Source organism: Eptesicus fuscus, chromosome 22, assembly GCF_027574615.1.
Source record: "Eptesicus fuscus isolate TK198812 chromosome 22, DD_ASM_mEF_20220401, whole genome shotgun sequence".
Classification (NCBI taxonomy): domain Eukaryota; kingdom Metazoa; phylum Chordata; class Mammalia; order Chiroptera; family Vespertilionidae; genus Eptesicus; species Eptesicus fuscus.
In genome coordinates this window covers 4,214,568-4,242,216 of record NC_072494.1, presented here as the reverse complement: position 1 = coordinate 4,242,216, position 27,649 = coordinate 4,214,568, and positions in this window count along the sequence as shown.

The window sequence follows — 27,649 nt, the reverse complement described above, 5'->3', positions numbered from 1 at the left end:
TTACCTAAAATTCTGAATAGATCCCACACACAGGCACCTAAGAGCAAAGCCTCTTTTAAAGAAGTAACTCAATCCATTTGAAAGCTTTGTCCACCAGAAGTTTTGCGGGGTGTTTAACAGGTTTCCTCTGTTTGGAAGTTCTGGGGGAACTGTTAAGGCTGCCTTCGTAAACAGTTGGTGGATCAAAAAGGGCGCTTCCCCCACCAAAGCACTGGGCTGGTGTCTGTCCTATGTCATGGGGGCAATGTAATAACACGTGAGCGAGGATGTCTCTGTTAAATGATTCAGAAAAACAGTACTCAAAGGCTTTACGTTTTATAATGTACAGGGAGGGGCAAAAGTTGGCTTACAGTTGTGAGAATGGGAAATGGTTGATTCTTGTCTTATTATTTTTTAATCATGGTATTATTTTCCATCGGAACAACGGTGAGCCTACTTTTGCCCCACCCTGCATACTCACACACAGGTTCTGTGTATGATGTCTTTCTCTAATTCCCTGTCAAACCCATGACATGTCATCCCCTTCAGGACTGCCCCAGGATTGCTTCAATACTGTAAAACCCATTTTATGACATTACGTGCGACTAAATAAAGAATAACTAGAATTCCTTACCCATGTGGGAAAAAAAAACACAAAGAAAATGTTTAAAGGGTACTTCGGGTAGTACGGTATAATCTACATTGGTCAGACCAGGAGGAGGATAACTGAAATTACTGAACATAAAAGGTGTGCTTGGATAGCAAGTACTGTGTGTAGTATTGTGATTTATAAGAGATACATATGTGCGTGTATGTGTGTGCATGTGCGTGTGTCTGTGTGCAACCGTTTGGTCATTCTGATGACCAAAACATTTTTCTCAGATATGTTTGTTCTTCCACAGTGTCTGCCTCACAGCTCCTCAAACCCTTGGAGCTTTGGAAGTGATAAATTAGTGGGAGCATCTTTGGTAAAAGAATTTGGTCTCTGGTCCTCGGTTCCTGAGAAGTCTTCAGAGGGGACATGGTAAAGTGGGTGTCATTATTCATAATAAGCCCCCTTGCACCGCAGCGGGGTGTATGCTAATGAGGGGGGTGGGGAAGCACCTAATGAGGAGAGACTGGTGAGCAGAGGATTGGGCCTGTCAGCCCCTCCCGACTTCCAGGAAGGAGAGAGGGGCGAGAAGTGGAACCACCGACCAATGGCCAGTGAGTTCCTCTATGCTGCCTATGGAATGCAGCCTCCTCAGCCCCTAAGGACAGGCTTCAGAGAGCACTGGAGAGCCAGAGTGAGTCCACCTGCCATGTGCCACCGTGCAGGTCCAAGCTCCCTGAGGACACAGGCTCCTTTGTTTGGGACCTGGCCCCACGGGTCTCTTCCTGTGGCTGTGATTTGTATTCTTTAATATCCCTTTGCCACAAACCACTAACCCAGAGAGTAAACAGGTGTTCCTGAGTTCTGTGAGCAGTTGGAACAAATTAATTGAAGGAGGAGGTTGTGGGAACCTCCAATTGGGAGCTAATGGGTCACAAACGCAGATGCTATTGGCATCCGAAGCGGAGGGTGGTCTTGTGGGACAGAGCCCTGGGCCTGTGGAATCTGATTTTATCTTCTGGGTGGACAGTGTCAGAATTGAGTTGAAATGAGTTAAATTCTTGGACATCCAATTGGTGCCCAAGAATTGACTCGTGGTGTGGGGAAACCTCCATTCACACACACATTGCAATGGGTCCCGGCACCTAATAAAGGTATTTACAAATGAGAACATTATATCTCATTTTAGGCTAGGAAAACATTAAAACAATATCAGAATTGATCCATTTGTGTTGTAGTTTGTATATTTGTATGCTTCGTGGTTTTATATGTTGTGTAAATGTTATTCAGAGATACAATTAGGTTTCTAATAATTTCAAAGTTAACTGTACATTGTGCTTGATAGTAATTGAAAAGAAAATGATATATGTAAGGAAAATTAACTTCATTCTTTAAAATACGTATTTGAAAGGAATTGTACCGTATTGTACAATATTCAATACCAGGCCAACATCATGACCACATAGTAACTGTAGACTATCCACTACTCAGGATTTGTTAGATTTTGAGCTGTCTAAAAACTATAGAAATGTATATATGCAAACATACACACATTCATATAAATACACATATATGTTTGCATATGTATGTGTACACAAGTATATATGTACTAGAAGCCGGGGGAGGGGGGCGGCCCTTGCAACCCTGGCTTGGTCAGGAAGGTGGTCAGGAAGGTCATCTGGAAGGACGTCCAGAAGGTCTTCCAGAGGTCGTTCGGCTGTCCTGTCTAATTAGCATATTATGCTTTTATTATTATAGGTAGGTATAAACCATCAAATATTTAGAACACCATACTTTTCTTTCTTCTATTGCAGTTTTATACAGAGAGTTGGGGTCTCACAGATACATAGTTTTCAAAAAACAAAACCCATTTAGGGGGAAGGCTGATTGTTGGTGTCTGCTTTTTTGCAAGGACAAGTAGGCAATTTCCTACCATAAAGTTCTTAGTCAAAAGAAAATAGGCTTATTTGCATATTACCAGGCACATAATTGCAAATTTGAATATGCAAATTGAGCACTCCATATTCTGGCCTTGTTGCTGGGTTTTGTAGGGCTTAATTGCCCTGAACAATTTTAAAAGGTTGAAAAGAATAGAGGTTTCTTTTACAATCAACAAACAAATAAACAATAAAACTTGCCTATAGGAGTGCATGACTTCAGGTAAAAATATTAAAAACATAAGGCCTGAATTAAGTGAATGGGAACATTGAAGCAACCTCCTTTTTATCACCCTGAATGTACTTTCTTTCCTGGGCAATTTTAGATTCCCCTTTCTGTGTTTCACCTTGTGCCATGATGTATCAGTTTACATTTATCAGTGCCTATGGATAAGGTGACACTACATAACTGAGAGAGATCAAGCTAACTGAGCTGCAGGAACAAGTTTCAAGTGTTTGAGGCCCCAGATAAAAGGGGCTTTTATAAATGGTAGCTTATTACTAAACAAAGGGCAAGACATGGAAGTCAGCGACAGGAGAGCTGTTATCGGCTGAACAGTGTCCCAACAACATTCAGTGTGAAAGCCCTGATCCCCAAATACCTCCAAATCTTACTGAATTTGGAGATGGATCCTTTAAAAGGGTGACTAAGTTAAAATAAGGCCTGTACCGTGGGCCCTCATCCAATCTGATAGATGTCCTTTTAAGAACACAAGAGGCACAGCGAGCCACTGGAGGTGCCCGGCACAGAGCGAGGACACCTGAGGAAAATGTAGGTGCAGGGCGGGGGGCGGGTGGGGGGAGACAAATACTCAGGACTTGCCATCACGTTGCAGAATCTAAGACTCCCTCTCAACAAGAATAGGAACTGAGAGTACTACACACCATTTAACAAGATCAAGAACTAAATCCACTCCATCCCCTAGCTTCAGGGGATCTCATGGAACGTTTCTGGTGCTAATCAGAGCACAGTGAGTAAAAAACAAAATAAAGATTTGCAACTATACATCCACAAGTTGGCCACCGTGTGGTGGATCAGCAGCTCAAACTCACAGTATCTGCTTTGGTCAATGAAACTCAAGTGATGTATTTAGCTTACTGAAAGAGAATAGAAAGAACAAAAGGTGAGGTTTCACAAAGTGATCACCTTAAAAACTCAGTCCTTTAAGAAGATAACACTGACAAACGTTAGGTAGAGTAATAAAAAAAGAGAAACTCAAATTACTAAAATCAGGAATGAATGTAGCAACAGTACTATGGATATTATAGCTATAAACAGGATCATAAGAGAATACTGTGATCAATTGGATAACAACAAGTTAAATAACCTACATGAAACAGACATATTCCTAGAAAAATATGCATTACCAAGCTGACATATGAAGAATATAAAATGTGAACCTACCTACCCAAATAAAAACTCAAAAACCTCTCAACAAAGAAAAATGTGGGTCCACATGGGTTCACTGGTCAATTCTACCAATCGCTTCACAAAGAATTAATAATAAAACTTTTCAAATCTTCCAAAAAGAAAGAACTGCTTCAAACGTATTCTATAATGCCAGTACTACCCCAATCACAAAATATCACAGTCATAAATCTGTAGAGTTGTTGCAAGTTTTGACATCGTTAGCCCTTTGACTGTCCCTATGTTTTGAAAGTTGTTTTGGCAATCCTAGGTCCTTGGAGTGTCTGGAGGAATTTAAAAACAACATGTCAATTTCTATAAAAAGCCCGCTGAGTTTTTAATAGGGATTTCATTAACTTATCATCTATTTTAAAGATATCTGACCTCTTCATTATATGAAGTCTTCTGAGACATGACCAGGGTCCTGTTCTCCTTTTATTTAAGCCTTCTGTAGTTGCAATAAAAAACAGCAATCTGCAACATTTATCGTCCTCAGTGCGATCACACACCTTTTTTTCATGTTTATGTTATTGGATTTAATTGATATAGGTCTTGATATAGTTGTCTGATATTATAAATGTTGTATTTTTAATTTCAGATGATTTCTTACTTAGTATAGAAATACAATGGATTTTTGTATATTGGTACTATATCCTACAGCCTTCTTATACGTTGGTTCTAGTAACATTCTTGAAAATCTATCAGATTTTCTACATGGATGATCCTGTTGTCTACAAATCAAGATAGTTTTACTTCTTCCTTTCCAACCTTCGTTTCACATCTTATTACACTTATTAAAACCTTCACACAACATTACATAGAAGTTGTGAGAGTAGATATACTTGTCTTTTTCCCTCATTTTCAGGGGAAAAGTTCATCATTTGCTATTAGTTATTATGCTAACTATAGAGTTGATGTAGACACTTGTATCAGGCTGAAGAATTCCCCTTTGCTCTTACTTTGCTTAAAGTTTTTTTTTTTAATCAAAAGTGGAGTTTGGCTTTTGTTCAATTTCTCCTGCATATACTGAGATGACCGATATTGGCTATGACTAATCAGAAACAATATTTGGAGCCGGATATGGGATCGTCTTCACCCAATCACATACTAGAGAAGTGGGCACCTGAATAAAATGAATGGAGGCAATGGATTCTGGGTATGAACCACAGCATCCATTCACCTGCCTTTCAGGTGAAATCCCTTCCCTTATCCCCCAAAACCTGTTAACCAGCCCAAACTGAAGTGTCCAGAATATATTCTCTTAGGCCTCTCTATCTTCTTTTGTGTCATATTTCCAATTTTTACATATTCAATATCTCTATGTACAGGATGCTCTTACAACCATACTTTAAATTTCAAAATACGTTAAATTTATAAGGAAAAATTTTATACAGAGAGTTAGGAACTTACCTTTCCGGTTTCCACAGGAACATGCAACGAGTGTTGTACTTTATTACAGAACACTGACACTATAATGTGGGCAATATTTTGGGAGTTGGGGACCCAGAATCATAGCACCAATAGGGAGCTATGTAAAACTTGGCAAAGTGTTAATATTTTCTATTTCCCTGGGACACACACTATGTTGGGTCATTCAGAACCATATTTTGTATTAAAAAAAATGTTTCATTAAATGCTACTACTTCCAAATGATCTCATTTGTGAGAATATAAACATTTCTTCCTGGCTTAAATACTGAATGAAATATCGTCATCAGAGTAATGCTAAATACCTACTATGGAGTCTACCTGTAGGGAAGCAGCTTACCTGCACTAATTAGATTTCAGTTCTCTTTTATTTAACACTTTCAGAAATTATCTAAATGAGGAAATGAAGAGCGGAACACTGTGATGCTGAAAATACAGAATTTCTAAGAAAAGTAAACAAAATCGCCATCAAACAGAACATGAATTCATGGATTTTAGAGTGTCCTTGTAATTATTGAACATTAGAAATGAATATTAGAAATGACATAGAAAAGACTTAGTTTAGTTAAAATATTTCATAGGGAAAAGTGATATAACACAGGCAACAAAACCCATGAATATTATGGTCAATAAAAAGGAACCTACACTCAGAATGGAAACCGATGTTATCACTGGTGAGGCTGCAGCTGTTATGCTGTGCTCATTCTGAGGCCTCGGTACCACATATACATAGAAATGCAGGAAGGAACCCAGGGAAATAATGAGGAGGGAAGACTGACTGATGGGGGGAGATTAGAGCAGCGTAATATTTATAGCCGGCGAAGGGAATATGAAAATGATCTGCAAATATCTGAAGGATGTAAATAACACACAGGAAAGGAATTCTCGGGGAGGTGGCCGAGTTAGAGGCGATGCCATCGGAATGGAAAGCGGCGGGTCACGTAGCCAGGCGAAGATGCAAACACACACACACGGCTCCCTGACCGGACTACTAAGCAGAGGCCACGTCTGTCCCCTTCAGCATGCAATGCCCTCCTGCCCAAAGCGGTAAATGTGCTCTTTTACGGGTGACACAAGCACTGCCAGGCAAAGAGGGCAACCAATTTTATCCAAACCAGAATGGAAAGCTACGGGATACGCCATCTGACGCACTGAGTCTACAGAGTAGGACTGTGTTTTTTCCTTTAATTGAAGAACGCAGAGACTTCTTTTCTGTTCGTTAAACCCTTCACAGAAGAGGTTATTGGAGACGATTAGAAATGACTCATCATGAAAGTCATCCGCAAGCAAGCAGGACTCACACAGAAGGGCTGCCCACCACCCTGGCGCAGCCACCTGAGGTCTGGGACTGCAAACAGCAATGAAGTTGTGGCTACGTAGGTCACTTTACTTTCACGATATCTCAGTGGCATTTGCCTGCCCTTTCCCTTCAATTGTTCACTGGGGTCTCATTAGACCCACTACTGTCATCCTATATGATAAAAGCCTAATATGCAAAGTGACAGAACCTTGGAAGGACCAGTGGAATGACTGGTTCCTATGACATGCACTGGCCACCAGGGGGCAGACGCTCAAGGCAGGAGCTGCCCCCAGCCTGCGGGTCCCAGGCCAGCTAAGTCGGGTGCCAAAGGCCACCCCCACTCTGATTTCCCCGCCAGGCCAGTTGCCCCGCAGAGGGAAGCAACTAGCGGCAGCAGTGGGACAATAGGGTGGCGGGAGCCGGCCAGCTGCAGGGTGGTTAGGGGGCGGGGCCAGCGAGCAGGTGGCGCTAGGCCAGCCAAAGCAGGTGCCAGCAGGGGCCCCCCGATCGCCCTGCTGGTTGCCCCACAGATCGGCCTTGATCGCCGGCCAGGCCTAGGGACCCTACCCGTGCACAAATTTCGTGCACCGGGCCTCTAGTCCTCAATAAGCCTCCTGAGTGCTTCCAAGCTATGTTTCCATATCTGGCTAGTCCATTCATCTTCGCTCTCCCAAGTGAGGATTTCAGACAAAGAAAAGAACCAAACAATTTGAGGGCAAATAATTTCTGACTCAACAACTTAGAGGACACTCTCCACCAATAGAGTTGTGTTTCTAGAAACCAAAGCGAGGCGGCAGGCTGCCCTCAGAACTCCTCTGCATCCGGCCTCTCCATGCACATTTGCTGATGCGCCTAGTGAGCTCTTCACACTGGCTCATAGTCCACAGGCAAATGTCACCACTGCACCAGTCTACACGCGTGTAGACTCTCCAGGGAAAATAACCAACAGCTACTCATCCCAAAGCTTGCCTGAAAGATCTTTTTTTCCTTCTTACTGAATTTATTGGAGTGACCTGGTTAAAAATAAGATACAGGTTTCAGGTGCGTAAGTCCACAACACATCATCTGTATATTGTATTGTGTGTTCACCACCCCAAGTCAAGTCTCCTTCCATCACCACTGATGCCCCCTTTACCGACCTTAAGAATCGTTTTGGTCTAAGTTGCTATGCCGGCAGGTGTACAAGAGGAACAATTTGTTACAAATAGGAAAAACACTTGTCAATTAAAATTTTTAAATTTCAGAAAACCAGAAAAATTTTTTAAGTCAAAACTGGTTGTTGACTCCTAGACAAATGCCTCAAAACGTGAAGACTATAGCTCAAAATGTACCTTCTTATTCGAATAGCAAATACCAGATTAAAGAGTGTTTAAGAGAAGTATAAATGTACATGAAGTTATAAAACCAAGTTTTAAAAAATGACTATGAACAATATTTTCAAAATACAGAATTTTGCCTATACTAGGAAAATACTGAATACATTACATTTTTCTAACTACTTTAGGTAGACTTTGAGAGTTTTTATTTTAGTTTCATCTTTCAAAATTATACTAATATCTTAAATGTCTTGGGTTTACAAATATAATATTATGAATGTGGCACTAAATATAAAGAGAAACCTATATTTTTAGAAAGTACATATTGTGATTGTTCAAATTCATTTTTCAGAAAAATATAACATTTTTAATTTCTCTTTCAGTTGCTTATAACTATAGTTTGAATTTTCAGCTAACAAATTGTTCTCATATTTATATTAGGAAGGAATTTTCGCTTGAGAAATTAACCAATTCCCTGAGTATGAAAAACATATCATTTTTCTATAGCCTTAGGTTATAACCTTGGTGCTATAAAGCTTTTGCTCAGATAAATTACTTCATAAAATCCACTCTAGAAGCAGGCACCCAAATACTGTATCAGTCTCTGTATTGGCAAACTATTTGAAAGAAAATTATGTTGTTCTTAGGAGAGTTCATTTGGGATTTCAACAAAAGATATTGAAAGACAAAAGTGCTTATTGGACAGCTTTCTTCTCCCGGTACACAGTTTGCATTTTATGTCACGTTCCCTCATTCCAATGCGAGAACGCTCCTCCTGCTCACTGAACTTGTGATATCCTTCTTTGTCTTTGAATGTACATATATGGAGTATCTACACTAATAAAAGAGAAACATGCAAACTGACCATCCCTCTGCTATGCCCACCAGCCAATCAGGAGTGAGTATGCAAATTAACCCAACAAATATGGCGGTTGGTTTGCATATGCAGGCATGGAGCGAAGACTGAAGACAGAGGAGAAGGAAGCCAAGCTCTGCAGGAGGGAGCAAAGCAGTGGAGAAGGGAGGGAGCGAGGCAGCAGGAAGCCCTATTCTTGCAGGAAGAGGCCCGAGGAAGTCCTATTCTCGCAGGAATCTTCTGCAATGGGCCTCTAGTCTTTTCTATTATGCTGTGTACTTGTAAATATGAAACCTGAAATATTAGTATTAGTGTAACGACATTGCCAGATGGAGGCCAATAGAAGCAACTTCATCCTGGAAGGGACAGGAATAGAGTGTAATTCCTCCCCATGAGGTCCACAATCACTGTGTGGTTCTGGGTTCATTTAGCCCCAGACTTTCTCAGACTTGCCTTCAGATGAGGTGACCTGAGAAACAAAGGGGACCAAGGACCTGAGAAGCCTCAGGAATATCTCGACCTGTTGGACGCTGGGAGGGGGTGTCGTAAATATTACAAGACCTCTCCCATGGGTGCAGCTTTGGAGGGCAGGAGGTCTGAGCATGCCAGGGTACTCCTGCTGAAGGGAAAGAAATAAAAGCGAGCTTGCTGCTCTTGTACGTATCCTGGCTCAATATCTGAGGTCTCCACTGAATACTGCAGGCTAAACATATCACTTTGTGTGCACTGATCTCCCTCCTAAGACTTCTGGGGGTTTTTATAAAAATTCCTAGAGGAGAGTAAGTCTTTTCATCCCCTCAGGTTGTGGCGCAAGCAGCTCCGACCTTGAGCGGATCAGATGTTGCTTGAAATGTCTGTGTCAGATCAGGATGCTCTATGGAGACTGAACACATTTCTGAACGGAGAATCACAGAATCCGCTCCTAGAGTTTTATAGCTCACCTGTTCCCCTGCTTGGAAACTCCATATTCTCTAGTGGAGGAAAAGTTCCTGTGTTGCTATGGAGATGAACTGAACACCTGACCATGGAACAAGAGGACCCATGAACGCTACCCTCCTCCTCAGGACTGGCACCTGAGCCAGCAAATCAAGACGCTGACTGTGTGAGGCCAACCTGCTAACTCTCGAGAAGGATATTCCAGATAAGACAAGAAGCTCCTGAAATACGAATAATGACCATGTGGTTGATTCACCAAACTCACTTATTTTTTTTTATTTTTTTGTTTTGTTTTGTTAATCCTCACCTGAGATATTTATCCATTGATTTTTAGAGAGAGTGAAAGGGAGGGGGACAGACAGAGAGAGAAACATTGATGTGAGAGGCACACATCAATTGGTTGCCTTCCACATGCCCCGAGCAGGGGCAGGGACTGAGCCTGCAACGAATGTTTGTGCCCTTGACCGGAATTGAACCCAGACCCTTCAGTCTGAGGGCCAACATTCTATCCACTGAGCCAAACCAGCTAGGGCCCAAATTCACCTATTTCTACAATTGTTCCACATTTCCCTCATCTACATACCCATGGAATTTTTACAAATATTTATTTCATAAAAAGGGCGGATCATGATTCTAAATGGTTCCATGTGGTATCCTGGCACTAGGGGGAAGTAACAGGTTGCACTATTAACTACACTAGGGTTAAAACTGGGAAGGAAATCTTTCCAGTGAGCAGAATTTTTAGAACTTAAACTAAGGACGGTAATTGCCTTTCTCTCTCTATTTTTTACATAGGCCAAATAAAATTTCATATCTATAAACCACTTATTTTTATCTTGGAGTTAAAAGTTTAAAAATAAATGTCTTAAATGAAGATTTAAAGTCTGCTTCCATTAATATTTAGAGAGGTACTTTTATAATTATGACTGAGCACAAAAATGTTAAAAGCGGATCCACTGAGTTTAGGTATTAAGACAAATGAACAAGAGTTACATGAAAATACAAAGCGAATGAAAGAACTGTAAGTCTAGAGACAGACCGTGCTTTTCCTTTCTAAAGACACTAGAAAATCCTAGAGCGATTACTTTGCAACATTTTCAATTTGATATATCGTAGATCTCTCTCTAAGGTAATACGTGCAGATCTAATTCAGCCTTTTTAACAGTATTTTAATGTGTAAAAATAAGAATACAATATACTTATTCTTTTCCTGTGATAGACACGAGGTTGCTAAGAATGTTTGTGTTGTTTTGTTCTGCCAAAACAAATACCATTACAATAAACATCCTACCCGTGTATCTTTTTTTTAAACCCTCACCCAAGGATATGTTTATTTATTTTAGAGAGAGAGGAAGGAAGAGAGAGAGAGGGAGAGCAACATCAATGTGAGAGAGAAACATCAGTTGCCTCCCGTATGCACCCCAACTGGGGATGGAACCCACAACCTAGGTATGTGCCCTGACTGGGAATTGAACCCCCAACATTTCGGTGTCTGGGACCACCCTCCAACCAAGGGAACCACCTGTCCAGAGCCCATACACCTTTACACACCATTACTTTTATTTCTGTGTGGAAATGGGCTTCACATTGCAATTATGAAATAAAAGGTGTAGATACATTTGAAATGTTAACAGTAATAGCCAGATTAATTTTATAAAGTTTTTTATAATTTACTTTCTTAGCAGATATGAATGAGTGTAACCATTTTCTCACATCTTTGCAATCACTGTATTTCATCAGCCGTTTTTGATCTTTGCCCATCCAATAGGTGAAAATGGTATCTCACTGCAACTTATTTTCAGACAGCATTGCAGGTAGTGCTAAATACATCTGCTTAACAAAACTCATTTTCTAAAACACTGAGCCAGCAATTACTACCATTAAAGATTAAAGTTGTCCTTTAAGTTAGAATTCAAGGGTAGGTTTTCCATTCCAAAACTCATTATTAAAATCAACATCAATTATCTGAGTGTGAGAGGGGGTTCCTCCTTGGTTTTCAGTCCAGGGAAACAAATGTTCAGGAGGTGAATGGGTTATTTAAGGGAATGCGGCTGATGATGGCCAGATACAAGAGTTACAGAGAGGCCAACTTGAGGGACAATAACATGACACTCAGGCAGGTGGGGGGAGCATGACAGGCAGGTGGGGGAAGCATGACAGGCGGGTGGGGGAAGCATGACAGGCAGGTGGGGGAAGCATGACAGGCAGGTGGGGGAAGCATGACAGGCAGGTGGTGGGAGCATGACAGGCAGGAGGTGGGAGCATGACAGGCAGGTGGGGGAAGCATGACAGGCAGGTGGGGGAAGCATGACAGGCGGGTGGGGGAAGCATGACAGGCGGGTGGGGGAAGCATGAGAGGCAGGTGGGGGAAGCATGACAGGCAGGTGGTGGGAGCATGAGAGGCAGGTGGGGGAAGCATGACAGGCAGGTGAGGGAAGCATGGCAGGCAGGTGGGGGAAGCATGAGAGGCAAGTGAGGGAAGCATGACAGGCAGGTGGTGGGAGCATGAGAGGCAGGTGGTAGAAGCATGACAGGCAGGTGGTGGGAGCATCAGAGGCAGGTGGTAGAAGCATGACAGGCAGGAGGTAGGAGCATGACAGGCAGGTGGTAGAAGCATGACAGGCAGGTGGGGGAAGCATGACAGGCAGGTGGGGGAAGCATGACAGGCAGGTGGGGGAAGCATGACAGGCAGGTGGTAGAAGCATGACAGGCAGGTGGTAGAAGCATGACAGGCGGGTGGGGGAAGCATGACAGGCAGGTGGGGGAAGCATGACAGGCAGGTGGGGGAAGCATGACAGGCAGGTGGGGGAAGCATGACGGGCAGGTGGGGGAAGCATGACAGGCAGGTGGTAGAAGCATGACAGGCAGGTGGTGGGAGCATGACAGGTGCATTCTACATACACACAGATGTGTCGACAGAAGTTGCAAGGTTGTGAGAGAAACCGCTGAAAGCTGTTCAGACAGGCGTGATCTGAAGCTCCATCCCAGCTCTCTCTTGTAATGTCAGAAAGGAAAACGAGGGATGAAGGCACGTGATTGCTGGCGTGGCGGTATGGACAGAAGAAGGTAGAAAAGGTTCAGCTATTGTCCTTGTGGATCAAGTGCAGAACTCCAGGCTTCAAAGAGACTTAGGAAAACAGGACAGAGTTTCACGTCAGGTGCTATGATCTGAATGTCTGTGACCTCCAAAATTTCTACTCTGAAAACCTAATTCCCAAGGTGATGATATTAGGGTGTGTGGCATTTGGGATAATTAGGCCCCAAGGGTGGAGCCTCCATGAATGGCATTAGTGCCCTTTAAGGAGGGGCCCAGAGACTCAGCTTGACCTTTCCACCCTGTGAGGGCAGGAGAAGCACCACCCAGCAGAGGGCCATCACCCAACCACGCTGGCACCCGGATGTTGGACTTCCAGCCTCCGGAATTATGACGAATAAACTGATGTTGTTTATAAGCTACGCAGTGCAGTGTTTTTCAATAGCAGCCCCAAAGACACTGAGGTATGCAGCAATTTACTTTTCAGGAAGAAATAAAGACAGGAAAGTTCCTACTGAACAAGAGTAAAATGCCATGGCCTGGCCATTAGTAACAAATGAAACATTCCATTTCAGGATCTTTGTGATCAATCTGAGGAGGGCCAAATAAAAATTATATTTTGTATTAACCATGGAATGAACGTGCCTTATGCTTCTTAACAAAACCATACTGTTCCCCAGGGGCACACTTAAAATAAGGTAAAAATAGCATAGGAGCAAATAAATTAATGAAATGCACTGTTCAAACATTGCCATCCGCTGAACAGTGTTAACAGTGAGAAATTCTGGTAAGAGGCTACATGAGACTCACTGAATTTTCTGATATATGAGCGATCATCATATATTCCCAAGAAAGTACGTAAACATTTGGGAACATCTGTACTATAATTAAGATTCTCAAACAAATATATTTTGGGGGAAATTATAATTTTGTCTAAAAAAAAAAAAATCACAATTTGAGGACTAAAATAAGAAAACTACATTTCCCCCTACAATATAGTTTTCTCTTTCACTGTACCAAAACAATCTTCTAAAATTATGCCTTAAATCTTTTATTTAAGTAATATTTGTAAATGTATATTATATAATCATGGATTCCGCAAGAGAACAAGAAGGAAGAGAAGGAACATAATTTAAACATGGGATATAACATAGCATTTAATTGGAGAGACAAATCAAACAAATGTCAAATGGAGCAAAATAATTTAAAGACAAACAACAACAAAAAATCCAGCAACATATAAAGTGAATTAGGCACCATGACCAAGTGAGACTTACTATACACATACCAAGTTGGCTCAATATACTAAAATCAATTAATTATATACATATCAATAGGATAAAAATAAAACACAATAACCTCGGAAAAACCATTTGACAAAATTCTATTATATTTTATGATATAAACATGCAACAAAAAAGGAATATGAGGTGACCAGCCTCCTTGATTACTTTCCCTTCTTATAAATTTTCCACATGGGTACTTCTCCTTGACATGATTCATAGGACAGCACGCCATTCCAGGGGGCAGCCACAAGTCCACTCCATTTTTTTAGTCATTATGGAATTGCCTCTATTACTAATATAGATTTTCTTCTAACAGTTCAAAAAGCATATTTTGAAAAAGAGGTAAGATCAACCAGAGCAAGCTTGAAGTTGAACTCAACGCTGAATATTTTACTTACGGTAATAAAGTTCAAACTCTGCCCCTCATTTATACATCAAATGAAACATACTCAGGTTATGCTTTGGATTCTACAGACCACTAACGATGTCCTTAAAACAGCAGACTGGACCATCATAAATTAAGATCTTCCTCGGCTTCTAACTGCAGCACCCCGTGATGCCCCGGTACATGTTCATTACCGTTTTGTTCCAAAAGAAGCAAAAGCAATTTACTAAGGGTTGAAACATGTTAATATGCTTTTAAATTCCTGCGACTCCACAGGAAAAATAATGGGGCTAGAGAAAATGGTTATTTGGATTTCACGGCATCGGAGAGGAGACAGTGTTCTTTTGAAGCTTTACAAAGGTGCCAGCAGATTGAAGCCAAAGTCTATTACACAGCCAGCAGGGTATAAATGTAATATTGTACAGAGTTTTTATTTGAGCTGCCAAGAAAGGAGTTGCTTAGAGGTATCCATTATATTTGAAACATTCTAAAGTTGGAAAAATCACTAAAATATTAATTTTCAACAAAGCTGGTTTTATTTTATCCTTATTCAAGACAGCAGTGACACGCAGTTTCCTTTTTAGGCTCAGAAAAGGATTGTCAATGTGTTAGAGAAGGCATTGTGATATAATGGGGTGGGGGAAAGTCAAGAGGACTGGGTACTAGCCTACTGTTTCTTTTTTTTTTTTTAAATTATCTTTATTGTTGAAAGTATTACAGATGCCCTGATTTTCCCCCATTAACCTCCTCCTCCCTACTCCTTCCCCCTCCCCAGGTCTTCACCCCACTATTGTCTGTGTCCATTGGTTATTCATACATGCATATAAGTTCTTTGGTTAATATCTTCCTTCTCCCTTCCCCCCTCATTCCCTCTGAGGGTCCTCAGTCAGCTCCTAGCCTACTGTTTCTGACTTAACTTTAAACTTTGGATATCTATTTACATGGGAGTGGACTGCCTTTCCACCATAACTTGATGGGGACGTTGGAGTAGATCATTTGTACAGTCCCTTCCGGCACTCACACGCAGCAGGACTCACTGTCACAAAGGGCAGATTTAACACACAGTATCTCCCTCCGGGGATGGCAATGTGAATCTGTTAAATACAAATGGGTTCATCATACCTGCGTCTTAGACTCTTCTAACCAGCTGCTGCTGAGGCACTAGACTGATACTTCCTGACTTTGGCTAAAAGGATGCTCCCAACTGAGAGGCCAAGTCAGCTTCTGTGAGATGGAATTGTGCTTCGTGTAGATTTAATTTTTGTAACTGACTTCATTGATTTTAGAGAGAGAGGAAGGAGGAGGGAGAGAGAAACATCCATTGTCACCTCCCAAAAGCACCCTAATGAGGCTGGAGCAACTCAAGCATGTCAAACTCCTGGCCGGTGGGCCACATGCCTCATTTATTTAAACGCAGGGCACAGTAAATGTATTAAAGCAGAAGTACGCACTCAAGAAGGGAGAGCGGGCGAAGGAGCATGAGATGCCACTATGGGGTCTGGGTAGAAGGTTTTTATTGAATGTAGGAGATTAGGGGGTGGGGAGGGACTGTCTTGGATTTGGGGGGATGCAATGGTCCCAAAACCACAATGTGAATTTATTATGATACTAGAGGCCCAGTGTACGTATTTGTGCATGGGTGGGGTCTGGTCACCCAGCCCTGTTCAGGACAGCCAGCCTCAACCCTGATCAGGGTGTGAGGGCGGGGGGAGGGGGGCGATCTGGGCGGAGGCAGGCCAGGGGGAGGGGCCGTGGGCAGTTGGCTGACTGGCCCCACCCCCTGGTCAAACTCCCAGTCGAACTCCTGGTAGAGGGGACAATTTGCATATTAACCTTTTACTATATAGGATTATAATGGCCCTGTTGGTCACTTGAAGGTCAATATGGCTGCCAAATCTAGTTGAGACTGGCTTTTGTTTTCTTAACTACAGGAACTGGGGAGGGAAAAGCTTGGGACCAGGTGGTCAGCAAAAGGCAGGTCCCCCAATGTTCCAGCCAGGATGGAAAAGGGGAGGGGTAAAGCTTGAGGCCTTTGTTCCCGATTCTAACTTTCCAGCCTCGTGGTCATTTTTATGGTGATGATATCTTCTTGATGTCTGCAAATGTTTGTATTCACGGGTTCACCTCCTGACAGTTGCTCACTAATCTGCTGAAGGCTCGTGTTAGACCTGGCGGAGCCCACTGCCCAGACCTCTCCTGTGTCTTTCTGAGGCCAGTTGGCCACATCAGTGCTGTCTGTCTCTTGGACATGGATGTGTCTCTTCTGTTGCCATTCTCCTCTTAGCGTCTTGTGGTAGGGTATGCCTTTTTAGACCCATCCTCAGAAGAGTTCAGTAGAAAGTCATTTGCAATGGTCCAAAGAAAGGCTTGCTTGATTTTGAAAAGAGCTGATACAAAATCTTGAATGAGACTCTCTGAGGCTACATTTCACAATCGACGTAGAATAGATGCATCAGCCAAACACAATAATGATGGGAATAACCAAGGAAATAGGCGCCCTGGCTTTAAGACATACAAAATGAATCAAGCTGTTTGGTTTGATAGAAACTGGGTGGTGGCTATAATAAAAATGATAAAGTAAAATAAAATAAGACTCATGAAACTTTAAGCAAGTAATATTGAATGTTACTGGGTTTGTCTTCTTCCATTTGTCCTTCAGATTGTGCACTAAATTCTCTCTTAAAATTATTTTCATGCAAATCATAATTCATTTTATGTTTTCTCTGATTTCTATCTCCTGCATCATTTGAGCTTCTCCTTTTGTTGGAAAGGATTTAGTTTCTAAATATAATGCTGGCTTGAAATGCTCTTTTCAGATGCTAACCTTTTACTCCAGGTTTTAATGAATGTAAATCCCACACGAAGTTCAGTAAATTTTTAGAACTTCTGATTGGTTAATTAAGTTGAATGATTATTTCAAATCTTCATCAGATATTCTTTTTGTTGAAAATGATTGCAATTAGAGGGAACACAGTGTATTTCTAGAATAGAAGATCTTAAATTTGAAACATATATCATTTTAGAAATCATAAAGCTGTCATATTTGATAAGCTTCCTAGTGTATGCCATTGTTAATTGCTGCAATATTCCAGCACTTCATTTTCAATGATAGAACAACAAAGCCCTGAGAGACAACTTTCCTACATTTCCATAACTTTAATGTTTGTGATTGGTAAGAGTTAGTGATTTTTTTTGTGGCGTTTTCTCCCTTTGCAACTGAAATCTTGAGTTAAAGCATCGTTTCTTACCACAGTGGGATCTGAACGGTCTGTCCACTCTCATTTTCTCTGCTTTCTCCTCAGCGTTAGGAGGAGGGTCCCCGCGGGTGGAAGAGTGCAGCAGTGTCCACTGGATGATGTCACACTTCCTCCTGTAAGTGTGCCTGTCCCGCCAAAAATAAAGGAGCCAGGCGTTCATCTCTAAAGACATGGGCTCTAGTTACTCATCGTGGTGCACTTGGAGGTTTGTGAGTTGTGGTGGCAATGGAATAAAAATGCAGGAACCAGCTTGCGACCTTTAGGAAAGAATTCGAGGTATTGACCTGATTGGGAGCTGGAAGATGAATGCAGGGAAACAAGCGGCCGGACTGAACGGCAATCCTTAGATCCGAGGTGGGCGGAGGTGAGGAGCCCCGGCTGCTGACGGAGGCTGGCGCAAGGCAGCACCTGCTTTTGTTCTACAGGCAGAGCCATTGGGACGGAGCGGGCAGCGGGTAAAACAGCTCACCGGAAGGGAAGGACAGCTCCGTCAGGGATGGGAGACGTGTTTCTAAACCTGCCTGCTTCGGCAGAAAGTGGTTTTTGGTATGTGATTCCCAAGTATGTAAGCAGAGGGAATTAGGCTGGCAGGCCTGCCAGCAGCGGGGTCTACTCTGTGGGGAAATACTGAGCAATGTAGGGCTCAGAATGTAAGTTTTATGGAGTTGAATCAGGGAAAGCGGACTGATTTACTAGGATGCCCTAAGAAAATAAGAGCTATTAGGTGTCTCTTAAATAATTATTACTTAAGACATCAGTGCTGCAATTTCCACAAACATCATTTCTAACGCCTCTACAACAATGCAATGCACATGAAGTACATTATCTTTAACAAAATCACCCCGCTTCTAGGAATATATCCTAAGAAACCGGAAACACCAATCAGAAAGAACGCATGCACTCTTATATTCATAGCAGTGCAATTTACAACAGCTAAGATCTGGAAACAGCCCAAGTGCCCATCAGTAGGTGAGCGGATAAAAAAGCTGTGGGACATCTACACCATGGAATACTATGCAGCAGTAAAAAAGAAGAATCTTTTATCCTTTGAGACAGCACGGAGGGACCTGGAGAGTATTATGCTAAGTGAAATAAGCCAGGCAGAGAAAGACAAGTGTCCCATGATCTCACCCATATGTGTCATCTCATGAACAAAATAAACTGATGAACAAAATAGACCCAGAGACACAGAAACATGGACCAATCTGATGATAATCTCAGATGGAAGGCGGGAGAGGGTGGGTGGGCGAGAACAGATCAACCAAAGACCTTGTATGTATAGATGCATAACCCATGGACACAGACAACAGGGTGGTGCAGGTCTGGATGGGGGTGCGGGGGGACAGGGGCAGGCTAGAAAGGGTCAATGGGGGGAAAAGGGGGCCTATACAATACTTTCCACAATAAAGAGAACACTTTTAGAAGAGAGGAGGTTTATTTGTCAGGAATTTGTCTCTTTCATCCAACCCTCCGGTTTTCCAAATAAAAGAGCTTCAGTGGGTATAGATGACACTTAAGATGTCTTAATGGAAACATAGTGTAGGACGCAGAGCGGCACTGAGATATTTTCTTATGAGGGGGAGCAGCCTTCACCACCCCAAAATACGCCCGTGTCAGAGGATTATCTGAGCTGGTTCTTTTTAAGGAACAGCAGGCATAGGAGAAGCTCTGCAAACCACAACAGAAGTTTTCTTTTTGTAAGAGACGCTGACATTTAAAGGGAAAGCTCCCTTGGCAAGGGTGTCTCCTTGGCTATACCAGGAAGTGGGGGTGGAGGGTGGGGAGGCGGATGACTAAATCTCTAGGTGCTCTTACCAACTTACCAATGGAGCAGGCAGGACCTGAACCCGCCTCAGCCTTACCCTCCCTCACCGTGCTTTGCCTAGAAACCTCCCCTAACTGTCCCCCCCACCCCGCCACACACACACACACACATCTTCTTTTGTCTTTAGCTGTATGCGGTATTCCAGGTGGGGCCTTGGGCCATTTCAGAGTTACTCAGTTTTCCTGGGTATCTATCTCCCTTGTATACAGGGATTTTACATGTTAATACACCTCTGTTTGTTTTCCTTTTGTTACTCTGTCTTTTTATTACAGGGGTGTTTCAGCCAAGAACCTGCGAGGGCAGAGGGAAAATTACGTTTCCTCTTCTACACTTAATGTTAACATAGTATTTCATTTCTGTTTTTTCAAACCTGAAAATAACTATTTTCATTTCACCAAATATTGTCAAGTGAGCGCAAATATTGATTCTATCTTTCTCAAGTTCACAAAGAGTCTGTATCTGAACGGAAAACTCTAATTTTGTGACTGCATTCCTATGTACCATGACACACGTTGGCTTTAATTTAGAATTCCACTTGCCAATGTCTCTTCTACCCACTAACAACGTTTAATCACCTGAGCACGGCCGTTGCGTGCACCCCTCCTTTCAGCCCTAATCCATCGTGGAGGTCTCGGTTTGAATCAAGCAATATGGTCACACTTTTCCGCTGACACCTCACTATTTCCATTCTCTTCCATCCCGTAGGGCTCACTGGGCACCATTTGGGTGATTTACATCCTCTTCTTTCCTACAGATAATGATTTCATCACAGCTTTTTCCCTTTTGTTCCTTAAAATTTACATGAGGACATTCACGCCATTTTCCATCAAGGTTTTCTTTTCTGCTCACATACAGATAAAATCCCAGATTTCCCTGCTCGACCTGCTGACGTAACAGTGGGTTCCTATAGCTCTGCATGGTTCATTGATACTCATTCTAGCCACAAAGATGAATGGCAGTCCCACCGACAGACAAAATCTGAGTCATGATTGCTGGCTCTAAGAGCAGTAGCATTGGATGGAACACTTAAATCATTTATTAACACACAGGGATGGCAAGAAAACAAAATCTGAGATGTATTCAATGACAGAATGCTATCTACAACCAGAATGCTGTCTACTCCATCCAGTCCTGCCGCTGATGGTGCAGACCAGTGGTCGGCAAACTCATTAGTCAACAGAGCTAAATATCAACAGTACAACGATTGAAATTTCTTTTGAGAGCCAAATTTTTTAAACTTAAACTTCTTCTAATGCCACTTCTTCAAAATAGACTCGCCCAGGCCATGGTATTCTGTGGAAGAGCCACACTCAAGGGGCCAAAGAGCCACATGTGGCTCGTGAGCCTTGGTTTGCCAACCACGAGACCTTTAGACCCCAGGCCCAGTCCTTTTTCTGGCCAGCGTAAGGCACTTTAATAAACCCCTTCTTTCCTGTAAGTTTTCAGTCCTGAAGGTGTTTTGTTTAAAACTGACAGATAAATCACCTCTTCTACCAGACTGTAAAAAATGACCATAATTTGTATTCAAATCACATTAAAAAATGCTCTAACACCCTTTAGCAGAAGGTAACATTTTGACACCCTCCAAAATATATAAATAGATAAATACTGATGTAACTTTGTATTGTTTAAAATCCTAAAATCAGTTCCCATACCATGATCATTACCAATTCCAATGGTATACTCTTAAAGGTCATTGAAATTTCGAGGTCAATTTTTGCTATATTTCAGTTATTTTTTGATACTTCGCCTCCCCCCCACCCCCCTTTTCACTTTGTTCACATTGGAGATTTATTTTGGAAATTAAGTTTAGATTATGTTAACCAAAAAATAACATCTTGTTTAATCTAAGCCTGATATATTTTTTTAATTTCAATTTTCAAATTTTAGACTTTACCACTCCATAGTACTTTTAGTACAATTTTTATGATTTCTCTAACTCCTTGTAACACTTCACACTGCAGGACAACACTCTACACCAGCACATGGTCCCCTGAACTCTGTCTCTGTATTGAAACATTATTAGGAGGCAGATTATAAATTTTTAAAAACACCTCTATGAAAGTATGGACTAAATTTCATTATAGAGACCGAGTTTAAAATATTGAAGATAGACCAGCAGGTGTGGCTCAGTGATTGAGTGTCGACCCACCAACCAGGAGGTCACGGTTGGATTCCCGGTCAGGACACATCTCCTGGTTGTGGGCTTGATCCTCGGTAGGGGGTGTGCAGGAGGTAACCGATCAATGATTCTCTCTCATCCCTCTCCCTTCCTCTCTAAGTTTTAAAACATTTAAAAGATTTAAAAATAAAAGTAAATAAAATATTAAAGATAAATCAAAACAATATGACTGAGATTCGGTCAGGTTTTTCTCATGTATTATTCATTACAGTCCTTATAGAATTGTACTCATGACTTAAAAATGCATAAACTATCATTTTTAAATAAAGATAAGTACAAATGCAGACGTAAAAGGTAGTTCAATGTCCCAATTTACAATGTTCTATTTATTCCTTAAAATTTTCATGAATGTTTTCTACCAAATATCATTTTTCAAATGTCATAAATATTGGAAATTATAAAAAAAAAAAAAAAAAACACACCACCCTGATATCCCTCAGCTGGTATGCCATCCCTACACAATACGGTATCCATGATAATAACCTACTTTATGAAGATTAAGTGCTTTTGCAATTCAAACACAGTAAAATTGGCTTAAAGAAAAATCAAACACTAGTTTGCTGGTTCAGGATTTGAATAGTGGAATGAGAACTCTCTCTTATACTGCTATTGTGTACTGGTCAGCTAAGAAGTAATTGCTTTTTATAAGGCAAATTTGCTTTTACTTTTCTAAGGTAATGAAATGAACCTGAAACATTTCCTTTGAAGTCAAAGTCACTGTCCCTGAAATGTCACCAGACAAATTCCATCCCATGGCTTCAGCAAACACGTAACGAGAAAGTTGGGCCTGGAGTTGATTGACAGAATTCTATTAGAAAGCCTTCTCGCACATTCTTCTCTAATTATCTGTGTTGTAAATCAATACTGATTTGATTTATTCATATCCCTGTGAGGCTAACGTGGGGGAAAACCAGCTCATTCATATTTCTGAGAGAAATAGCAGAAAGGCCCCCACTAGATTCCTGACCCATTTGCGAAATAGTATGCAAACGTGAAACGGTTCAGGGTGACAAATACTTTTAAGAAGCCCTTAACAGTAAACATGCGCATAATGATTAAATGTATAAGGAGAAGGCCAATGCTTTAGCTGTGTCAATCTATAATAACAAAAGCATAATATGCTAATTAGACCGAACGTCCTTCCGGACGACTTCCCAGACGAAGCCACCAAGACGGGGCGAGGCAGAGGTGGCAGAGGTCCCAGGCACCACAGCGGGGGCCAAGCCCCTTGCACAAATTTCATGCATCGGGCCTCTAGTTTATACATAAAATCAAAACCAGAGGTTTCTTCCCAAATGTTATATGACAGCTCACATTGATTATATTATTGGCTCGTTAAAAGTAAATCATAATAGATAATGAGCTCCTTTCAAATCTCTGTGTGTGGCGAGTAGAAGAGTGTCAATTAGTTTATGGGGTGTGTAGTGGGAGGAGAATGATCTATAATGTAAATTTAGTCATAACAGGATAATGGGTAGGATTGAGTGCTTCTAGATTGAAAACAAAATATAGGTCAGCAATTAATAAAGAAGAAATTTTGAGTGTATTCTATATTGAAATATTTCTGTGGAGCGGTATCTAGGTAATTATTCACTTAATTATTCATTCATGTCTTATTTTTCTGAAAAGTATATGTAGGTTATGATAGTTGTATTACACAGCTTTTTAAAAAATACAAATAATAGGGTGTTTTAATTCAAATGGCTTTTCAGCATAGGATTTTGAAGTAACTTATTTACCTGAGAACAAGTTACCACATATAATGATTTAATAGCTAGTATCCAATTTCTCATGGTTCTCTGCAACCCTCCAACCTTGAACTATTTGGTAAAAGCATGACATTAGTTTCAAAGGAATCTGTGAATGGAGTAGAATAATCAGTGTAATTGAAAAGACAGTAAAAACAAACAACAACAACAACAAAAAGAAAAGCCACTGATGACATCAGGCACTGCGACAAGTTTGTTAGCTAATGTCACATCATTCCCCCAGTCACATCTGTTATCCTTATTGAATTTCCTGTCACCTCATTATACACACCCAAGGCCAGGTGGACATGTAGCCACCCCTAGGCACTCAGCTGGCCACTGGGGTTCCACATCTACAAACTACATATTATTTCCTTTGACCCAGGAGCCCTTTGGTATTCAGAACGTTCTACTTTATTGTTTTAATTCACCCCTTGAAATATGAATTCTTACTTATCTTTTCTTCTAGCTCCATCATGACTGAGCAAGATGTAATCTTACACACTCAAATGTGATGTTTATAATGACATGGTTTACTGGCTACATACACTATATATCAATCATTATTTTTAGGTTCTAAAAATATGCAACCACAGTAGAAACAATGTATCCATATCAAAGATTATTTCCCCCAAATAACTTCTCATCATAAAAATGTCTTTGCAATGCATCTGTGCCTAATTTGCTGTTATCTTTCTAACATCAATGTATTCTGCAATACCTGTATTTATGTGGCATAAACACCACAGTCTGAGGAAAAGAGCCCTGATAGGACAGTTGACCTAGGAAACATACAGCATGATATTAACTGTGTGATGGTGATATTGACCCTGCTTATGGAACCTCACTGAATCACAGTCTATATTTGAAATAAGATAATAGGATTGGCACTACTTTCTGATCCTTTTTTAATCTAAGTTATCAGTACTTTTTAAAAATATTTTATTGATTTTTTTATAGAGAGGAAGGGAGAGGGATAGAGAAATGGAAACATCGATGAGAGATAAACATCAATCAGCTGCCTCCTGCAGACCCCCTACTGGGGATGTGCCTGCAACCGAGGTACATGCCCTTGACCGGAATCAAACCCGGGACCCTTCAGTCCACAGGCCGATGCTCTATCACTGAGCTAAACCAGTTAGTACTTTAACTTGATATGCACTCTTACTTGATATGTCTGAGTGATTTTTTACATTTTGCAAAACAAATCATTCAACTTCCTAGTATCATCTTACTAGCTACAAGCAAACACTGAAAAGCTAATGGATGTTATCGGAAAGGTCTGTGGCTATGTCTACATGGTGGAAACAAAATTAGCAAGGATCTGGTCAGACATTTGGAAGAACTGACTTAAAAACACTTTTTCAGCCTGAATGAGTTCATCAAATTTAGCTCTAAAAATTAATGACAACATTCGCTGTTCAGATAATGCCTATTAACTGCTTATATACAATGTACATAAACTTATAATACCACCTGTCCCAGATCTTAATGTGCCTGAAAGTGTAAAAAGTGTTTGATCTTCAATGTAAGCTGAAATTTCATAGATAGAAAGTGCTTAATATTAGATTCTCAAATAAACTTTGATGCTTTTCTATGGGAAGCGAATTTCTAGACAGCGCAGTCATTTTTTTTCCAGGTCAATTGCATTATTCAGCCGCTTGATTCCCATTGACAAAGAGGGCACTCACTCAGCATGTTGAGTACCTTTCTCCAAAAGGTCATTTCGTGTTGAATATAAAAGTGTCTCCTCTAGCTGCTCAGGTGAATTGTTGGAAGGAATAACCTCTTTGAAAACACTTGATTCTCAATTTTGTTTCCAGATGAGGTCAATCAGTAGTACTGTCCAATATGTTGATCTTAATTTTGCTTCACTAAGGTGATATTTAAAAAAACAACAACAAAGGCTGTTAAGACTACCTGGGTGGAAGAAAGCTAGAGGAAAAAGTCCGTTCAGTGCTAATTGCCATCGCCAGTCACTGCACCATGCTTTCAGGTGCAAGGGGCTCTGGGGAGATCAATGAATCCCTGTGAAGTCCTCTGAGACGGACAGGGCTGAATTGACCCAGAAAGGAAAGGAAACATTAGCCTAAAAGACATTCCTGAGCGAAAAACTTGATTTCTAGAAGCCGGGAGCTCCTTTCCACTGCCCTCATGAGACCCCCGCTCTGTAGGAAAATTGTGTTTTGGGTCATACGTATGTCACATTCGATTCTGACTCTAAGTCAGGACATTCAGGACTATTATTTGTTTAAGAAAGTTAAGTAGGTGGTATTCAAAAGCAGAGAGCTTCCTTGGTACAACTGCTGTTAATATTCGCATAGCTTTAAAATGGATACTCTGATTCTTTGCTAACAGAATAAAGTGATATTAGAAATGGAAAAAACTAATTATACCCTACAAACATCTTCATAATAAAGCCTATTCAAAATGCATGAAAAGCATGTACCCATATGCCTTTTATGAACATAGTAGATACCACTGGTGTATTTCTAAAGGTGCAGTCAGCTTTGCAATTGAGGTAACCATTTGAAGTCAAGTTCATGAAATAAAAATATAGCGTTCAGTGTTAAAACGCTGCTAAATTTGTAATTATAACTGTTATTCTTTGATTCCATGATGGAGGTGAATTAACTGTGCTGAATACCATTTCTGAAAACGTCACTCCACAGGTAAAGTCTCACCGCGGCCCCAGCCTTCAGGACGCTTCCTGTGGTGCTTGAATAAGACAGGTTATAGTGTAAGTTAGATCAGACACCCTTTTATCACAAAAGACAATTTTGCAATGACAAATACTTTACTATAAAAGATGCCTAAAGAATAAGGGCACAACATTGTTGATACACGCTGAAACAATTTTTATGCGCCCCTCCCCCCACCGCCCTCACACACACACGCATGCACACGCACGCCCACTGGACTAAGGGACAGTAACTAGCCTGATGCTGAACTGGACGCGGCTGCCACATGGAACGGAAGCTCTGGACACCGGCTTCGCATCCAGCCAGGGCACTGAAACCCCAGCTGCACTTCTATGACTGCAAGGGGACTTTGGAAACCCAGGGGTGCAATTCCACGCAGATAAAAATCACTCATCCTTCCTGCAAAGTCTTAGAAAATTCTTTTTTTTTTTTTTTCAAGATAGCATAAGGACCCGAGCACGCACTGGGGAGGGGGACACCCCAGTGTTTTCAATAACAAGAGGATATCTTGAAATTATAGCAATATATTTTGACAATTAAATAGGCACATTTACAGAACAATAATAATGGGTGATATGAATGTTTTATTTTTATTAAAATTTGAATCTCTATGTAAAAAAGCTGGTTGCTAAAGAAATCTCCACCACTAAACGGTCTCATGGATAATGGAGGAAGGAATAACCCGAAGTTTCCCAGATTCTGTGGGCACATGGGAAATGTGAGAAACCTTCTTAACTCATTCTATGAGACCACTGTACTGGCAACAACATTTTACAAGGACATTACAAGAAAGCCATACAAGCCTATCTGCATCTTAAACGCAGAGGTCACAATCCTAAGTGAACTGTTACAAATCAATATTGTGCCTTGGCCAAATGGGTTTTGTTTCAGGTTCTTAACGTAAGATCATCAGGCACTATATTTCACCAGGTGAACAGCTTGCTTTACGGACAGAAACCGATGCATAAAAGAGCATTGGATTAAAACACACACACACACACACACACACACACACACACACACACACACGAAAACGACTCTTAGCAAAGTAGGAAGAGCAGGGGGCATCCTTAATCTGAGTAAGAGAATCTGCAGCAACAACAACAACAAAATAAGCAGAAACGAAACCTCCCAGAAATTGCATGTTGGTATGTGTTTGCCTCTGTGTCTGTTTCCTGTGAAACTGTCACACGTTTAGCTTTTGATTAGTCATGTCACTGTGCAAGGTCAGGGGTGACTTTACAATGACCCAGCTGAACACACCTTTGCGTCTTCTTTAGAAATGTGTGCGCCAGAGGGCACCTAAGGATAAGCGACTCCATAAAAACCGGTGAGTTCCCAGGCAGCCTGCCCCGGCGGCGGCATATTTTATAAACAGCCATAAATAATGCTCCGGCGACACATCAGAGACAATTACCCCGCACCGTCGGCCCATTGTTTTGATTTAGGGGGGTGTTTGAAGCAAAGGCACTGCGTACC